Below are 7,843 nucleotides of genomic sequence, written 5' to 3'. Positions count from 1 at the left end.
TTTAGTCACTATGGGACCTTTCCTGGACATTTGGATCTTCTAAACCTTTTAGACTTTCTTCAGGATACCATGATTCCCATCATCAGTTAGAAGTGCTCATCCACTGAGCAGATATAATGTCATGTTTTTATGCAGAAGTTACAGTGTAAGCTGCAGTCAGAGGCCGGGCATGGAACGGTGTGCCCTTACTCGTTGGGCAACTGGTCCGTGTAACTACTTGAGATATGAATAATCTTTTCTTCGAGTTAAGAAATCTACCTGACGACAATTCAATAGATGTTTGCTTTAGAGTGAAAGAAGAGAGAAGCCATGCCAGGGAGTGAGAGAGAGAGAGAGAGAGAGAGAGAGAGAGAGAGAGAGAGAGAGAGAGAGAGAGAGAGAGAGAGAGAGAGAGAGAGAGAGAGAAAAAGAGATGTTTCATTAGACTTTTCTTGGTTAAATCAAAGTTACATAAAATAAGAAATAGGTAACTGAATGGAGACGTGTTCTGAGCTCTGGTTATGTGTGGACATACAGTGTAGTATGGGGCGCTTCTTGTGGTTAATGATCCTCCAGCCTCTTTTTCCAAACCTGGAAGTGAGGTGAGAACGGAAGACAAAACAGCGCTGGGCCCCAGCAACGCCTCGGCAGAGTGGCTGTCCCTGGCAACGCCGAGGCGGTCTGTGCCAGTTTCGGGCCACTTCTGTCCCGGGGCTTCTTTGAGCCCAGAAGAATGTCGGGGGGGAAGATTTGGAAACCTTCCCTCAGCTCAGGATGAATGGCTGTCCACCGAACACACTCCCCCCCTCGCTTGCTCTCTCTCTCCCATCCCCTCTAACCTTCCTCCTTCACACAGAGAGGACAGGCAGAAAACTGCGACAGGCCGAAGTTTAAGCGTTCACTTCTTCTCTTCATTCCTCTCTCTTCCTGAGAGTCATTACATCCCCCAGGGAAAGTGCTGCTATTAAACACCATTACATCATTCCATGCTTAAGGACATTTCCGGTTTGTAGTTTTGACCATCATTCTGGTTATAAGTCTGGTACTAATCACATTGCACTCAGGTGTAGTAAGATGGAGCAAAAAAAAAAACAACACACGAGTATTCAGGCAATCACACAGGTATCAAACAAACACCAAAGATAGCAAAGAAACATTTGAGACAAATTGTAAAATATCACCCAAGCTGTCCATCACATTTTATAGGAGACTTTCCAGGGATTATTATTGCTGTGTTCCATTTACCTCGGAAGTTGGATGTCAGAGCTGGGAATGAGTGTTGTAGTTAAAGAAGTCAGAAGACCAGTTCTAGCCAAGTTAGCTATTGATAGCTAACTTGGCTAGAAATGTCTGTATTTTGTTCATACAAACAGCGTAGCAACATGTCCACAGATAGAAGTTGGACAGTGCTGTGTGTATGATTGATTTAATGAGACATAAATGAGACAAAACTGCTAATAAACAGGCTATTACTACAACTTTCACACTGTTGATGTGCGGGGGCTACCATCTTGGATTTTGGGGCTGGTGAGATTCTTCTGACCTTCCAAGTCAGAAATCCGACTTAAGGGGTCATTTCCGTTGAAAATGTTCAACTGGGAACAAGGACATTCTGACTTCCGAGTACAAATGGAACACACCATGTGACCTGTGAGCCAAGAAGTACCTGTCCGAAAAGCTGGCACTAGCATTAGCGAGCAAATCTGCTAGTTTATGTACTGTAAGACAATCATTGATGGTTGTGCTTATATTAAAGTCTTTGTTTTATTACAGTAGTATTGTGGTTGGGATCATGCTTATTAACATCCTGTGATTTGCTCATTGAATGGGTCCTTAAATGTAGGTTCAAAAGTTGACTAACTAGCAGTCTTTTACATTAATACTCATTGAAGGGTGTAATATATGATATCATTCTTCTGGAGGAATATTGGCTTGTAACAAGTCTGCAGGAGGTTGGTTTACTTTCTCATAATCATAATTTTGGTATTCGAAACTTGAAATGCCACTAGCGCAAAAAGCTAGAAGTAGCACATAAGGGTCAGTTACACGTTTAGCGCCTTTTCACCCAATGATACATAGTTTTTATACATTTTTTGTTGCCATTTCTCCACTGTATACGTTCAAAGCAGAAATAGCTTAGCTAGTAAACTGTATCTGGATACATTATCTGGATTATGACATCTTAAAATATGTTCTTGTTTTCTTAATTGTACCCACACTGAGATAATATGAGTTCAAATTAGTCAAGCAGGGTTGGCGGATTTGTCAATAAACATAGTTCCAGGTCAAGGGAAGGAATGGCATCATTAAATGTTACATTTTTGCAAGGTAAGACTGGCTAGCCACTGCTGCTACTTTTCATTTTTTGCAGGGCTTGTTGTAGCTGGTAGGAAAAGGCGGCACTAAGTGACCTTTCAGTTACTGGGGCGATTTTTTTCTTGTGAATTTGGTCACGCTGTACAGTTTGCATTGCGAACCTGACGACCTCCAAATGTGGTCTGGACCATCTGCTCGCATTCTGATCACAATGCGCTCTGGATGCATTTATTAACATGCATTTGTCCTTACTCAGGTAATGTATCCAGATACTGATTACATTATAATGTCAGGTTATCTCTGTCATGGGACACTTTCAATCTACTGCAAACAAGTCACGTAACTGGCACAGACATGAGGAAGCTAATTTTTAATAGCAAAGTGCTGGATTGTCGCCCATTAAAAGACCTTCATCACCTCTGTTCAGAAAGTACATGAAAGTACAGAATAACAGGTGATGAAGAAAACAAAATGTCATTTTCAGTAATCAATTCCTACCAAAAATGTGTCTATTGTAACATTTTTGTTAGTAAAATTCACAAAACATGCAATAGCAATAGTGTTAGTTTAGCTACACCCTTCAGTCACATGACCCTCGCCTTGCAGGTGGTGGTCCTTCAAGATTCTCCCCACAATTTACAGACTGACATCCTGGTTCAACTTTAAATACTTTTGAATGCATCTGCAGTGTGGGGTGAGGTGAAGAAAGTGAAAAAAACATGACTTCCTGATGTGAAAATACAGTTGCAGATTGTAAAATTGCATTGTTATATTGTAAAAACTGTGACGTGTGACGCAGAACTCTTGTAATGTATGAGCTGCAACCTTCCAAACGACTGTACAAGCAGCTACACACGACATCCTACGAATGTCAGAGGTGGGAAGATGTGTATGTCAAAAATGTTACTTATTCAGAAAGAAATTCTCCAGCAACAAACTCGTCAATGGAAAAAAAGGCGTTAGAGAGTAACAAACAGTCTCACAGATTAACTGCCTTGTACTCATATGTGTGCTGCTCTGTGTGTGTGTGCACGTATGTGGGGTGGGTGGGTGAAGAATAACCTCCTGCAGGCAGCCCATAGCTCACCCATTAAACAAAACAGACATCATCATCACATCATAAAATTAGTTTGTTTTAGGTTAGAGAGAAGCAAGTCCTGCCTTGCCTTAAAGCACCAAACTGTCTTTTTGTTTTTTTTGCAAGTTGTCACTATAGATTATGTGTACTTTACAATAATGCCAATCGCGCCTACTGCATATGTGGTGGTGAATGTTTCGCTAAATTCAGATCTTGAGTATGGCCTCAGGCTTGGCCCCTCCTCTAAGCATCCCCTAATCAGGGCTAGATGATTTAAGGCACCTGCCTTGGTTCCTCCTTTCTCTTGCTGCCATGCACCCTGGACAGAGCTTCCTTGTAGGTGCCTCCTTATCATGACTCTTTGTCCTACTATGATGGTAAGTGGGGGCCCAGACACATTTTATTATTGTGTATGCGTGTGGCAAGCTAACCTTTTCTTTTCTTGCAGGTTGCCACCTGCTGCTGCATTGTTGCCTGCCCCATGTAGTACAGCTTTAAAAGTTTGTCTGTGGTACCGATGTTGTAGTTTGAGCAGGCCAACTGGTTTTATTTTGTTTTAACCCTATTTTCAGTTTTTTTTCCTTTTTTTATTTTATTTAGTGGAGTTGTGGGCCAGTCTGCTGGGGGAGGCTAGTCACCCTGGGTGATGTTCCTTCACTGCATGCTACGTTTAAGGGCACGCATGTTTCACCCGTTTGCTGTGTGAGTGTGTTTAGTTTGCTGTGCTGCACTGGTGAGTATGGGTTAGTACCCCTAGCCACACCCCTGTGTAGCCTGCCATCCCACCTGCTAGGCCCAGTCCCCTTATGTTTTGGTTTTCTTTGAAATTTAATATTGGTGTCAAAAGATTTTAATTATATTAACTGATTTTGTAATAAAACAATCCTTTTACATCTAAACTCAATATTGTGCCTTTTAATCATTTCCTGTGCCTCAGCTTGTTTTCAGTTTTGAATAAGTTATGAAAACTTTTTAATTTGGAATCACGCCTGTCCCTCAGTGAGAGTATCTGCCTGCTTTGTTTAGTGTTGAATTAAGGTTATAAGGAAGTCAGTGTTATCAATAATTCCTGGGGTGTAGTTGCGATATTAATAATTTCCAAACCCTTAGCACCACCACACAGAGTAGTATACTGTAGTACTACACTACAGTATGACAAATGTGAAAAACTTGAAGGAGTTAGATTCAAGTCGTGCCTGAAAACGGCTGCCTAGAATGCAAAAGACACAACATAAGCCAATAGTGAAAAAGTACTCCCTTTTACTCAAGTAAAAGTAACAATAGAGCAAATGTAGTAAAGTCCTGCTAAAGAATAAGCATTATGAGCTTGATGTAGTTAAAGTATCACAGTAAAAGTAGTGGTTTGGCCCCTCTGACTCATACATTATAACATTAGATTAATCATGAAGCAGCATGTTACTGTTGTAGCTGCTGGAGATGGAGCTAGTTTAAAATACTTTATATACAGTTGCTTGTTTAGTCCAGTGAGGCCCATACAAAGGGTCAGCAGATAAATCTGAGGTGTCATGAGATGATTAATGGGAGAGGAAAGAAGGGGGGGGGGTTCTGATACACAAATGTGTTTTTGGACACTTCTCATGTTTTTTTTTGCTGAAATATTGGATCATTTGAACATTTATTGAAATGAAAGCATGTGAGAAGTTTAGAGGGAAAAATCAGTATATGGTGGAGCTGTTAACAACTCATAGACATCTGAAATGTGAGCCTGACTACACACTGCTTTTTGTAAGAAGTCAAAAGACAAAAAGGTTGGATACCACTGGTTTCATCTTTAACAATGTGTTGTATTTTAAAAGGCTTGTTATATTTATTGTCAAATCATCTGAAAAGTAACTAAAGCTGTCAAATGTAGTGGAGTAGAAAGTACAATTTCCCTCTGAAATGAAGTGGAAGTATAAAGTAGCATCACATGGAAATACTCAAGTAAAGTACAAGTACCTCAAAATTGTACAGTACTTAAATGTTCCTTTCAACCACTGACATAACTGGAGACAGGCATTAGAAAGTAGCTGGCAGCAATGTAAACATACAAAAACATTACAATGACCCTTTGACAAAATCAATACATGAAGGCTGATGAAAGGGTGGAGGACAACTTTTAGCTACTGGGTGTAACCACTGGGAGTACTGGGTGTATGCTTCTGTGTGATTATGCCTTATTTATCTTTGCCCATATGTGTGTTTGTGCATGCATTTTTCATTATGATGATCAAACCAGACAGTAAGCCTAGATTAATCCCTTGTGCAATGTTTCATTTGCACATAAGCCTGGTTTCCTGTTGCATCTCCTGTTTTAGGTTGTCAACATGTGATATGTTCAACATGGGTGTATTATTTCACACACTTCATGCATTGTGTTCCAAATATGTTAACATTTACATTTACCACCATTATGGAATTATGAATCATTACGAAAAAGAATATGTAACACATTTCATATCTTAGAACACATCATTGCACTATTACAGTATTTTTCCAGCTTTAGTTTGTATTTTATCATTTTGCTTAAAATACTCTGACCTTACACCCACTCCCACTCTTCTGACTCAAATGCACTTCTGGACTTTCCAGCTAAAACAGCATTTGACTGAGCAAATACTCATGTTCAAGCAAATGATGTAACAGGTGGTTTGGAAATCTTGAGTTCATGCACTGATGTGATTCATTCTTTTGTGTGTAAAAGATGCTCAGGTGACAAGCAGCTGATCGTGCATTTAAGTAATTTATTTCAAAATGAACAGCATAACCTGAGTACCTCAAATTGCATCTCATTTTGGAGCGATGCAGTTATGTTTTCCACTGGGGACAAAGATACACAAAAGATAAATGTATTTTCTTTGTGTCATGGTGACAGTAATTTACTCTTCCTGTTACCTGGAAAGGTTAAGCGAGTCACTACTTCAGGCAAATAACTGTCCCCCTCTGAGTCTCTCTCTCTGCTGTGTTGCCTGGGCAATTAGTTTGACCGAGTTAATGTGGAAAAAACACAGAGAGGAATACAGTGGCCACAGAGAGCGCTCACAAACATGCAGCCGGCGTCACTTGAATGCAATCAACCCATTTTAGACTGGATGATGCCTTGTGTGTGTGTGTGTGTGTGCTACCTTTTTGGAACCTTTTCCAGTATAACCACAGACTTTGTTGGGAACAGTAGTTCTCATGTCCTAATGAGGTCAAATGTAACTTCTGAGATACCGGTTAAGATTGGGGGTAAGGAGTTTACTGAGGTAAGGTTAAGGTTAGGGATGAATTGGTTATGGTTAGGGCTAGGGTTAGGGGTTATGATTGACATTGGGGTTAGGTTAGGGTTGGGGTTAAAAAAAATAGTATGTGGTGTACCAGGGATACAAAGCAGTGTTGTGATTAGGATTAGGGTTGTCCACAATGAATGGAAGTCAATGCAATGTCATAACATTGCAAAGCTTAACAAAATTCGATCCTTAGTGGGCAGTAGAAGATGCCACAGAGAGAAAATGATGGTAGATGTAGAGTAAGCAGTGAATAAGCATTACAGACCTTATCAACCATGACTAAACCTGGCTGATGTGTTCTGAGTGCAGCAATTAAAGCTGCATCACATTAAATGTTCATGAATCATCATCATCACTGATGGTCAAGGACCCTTTAGTGCCTATTAACTTACAGCTTTTAAGCAGTGCCAGATATCTCTCACTGAAATACACATCACATGGCAATAAACAAATCTTAAATTTCAAAATAGTGCTTGTCCTATGTACAGCAAAGGGTCAGCAGGTCATGATAGTTTAGCAGTTCTTAGAGATAGAACAACTTGTTCTTTACTGCAAACCACATGTTGATATGCCAGACACCTGCCAGCTCTAGATGGCCAACATGGCACATTTAATACCAGTAAACTGGTAGCTAGAAATGGCAGCTAGTAGCAGTAATAAATCCAACTTAGCTAGTTAGTTAGCTAAAATGACAAGTTAGATGTACAGGTAATGAGATCCTGCTGCAGATATACACCTTATGTTTGTTCAGAGTCTCATCATGTACCCTCAGTGTACAGGCGATTCTTCATTCATGACAGATGTTTAGTAATATATCAGCTGATGAGGGCTCTGCATACCTGTTTCAATTGATACTGATATGTCTTACTTTAGAAACTGACATCTCTTTCTGGCTAAAAGCTAATTCTACATTCCAAACTGAGAAGGAGGTTTCCTTCTTAGGATATTGAACATTTTCCATGCATTACTTTTGAGATTTGTGCAGTGTCCTTTCAGACATGATACACAAACACTTAGCTTAAAAAAATAACATGGTTTTTCAACAAAATAAAGTCTTATTACCATGTTAAGATCATCTCCTTCTACCTCGCTCAAAAATACAGAATCTATGCATATGCAAATATTGTTCATTTCAAAAGTACTACTGCTGGACACAAGGTGTCTCCTACTTCACTGTAAATCATTATCATTAATATTA

This window comes from Scomber japonicus, chromosome 3 (assembly GCF_027409825.1).
Source record: "Scomber japonicus isolate fScoJap1 chromosome 3, fScoJap1.pri, whole genome shotgun sequence".
Lineage (NCBI taxonomy): Eukaryota > Metazoa > Chordata > Actinopteri > Scombriformes > Scombridae > Scomber > Scomber japonicus.
The sequence above is the reverse complement of the archived record's forward strand: the minus strand, read 5'-3'. Positions refer to the sequence as shown.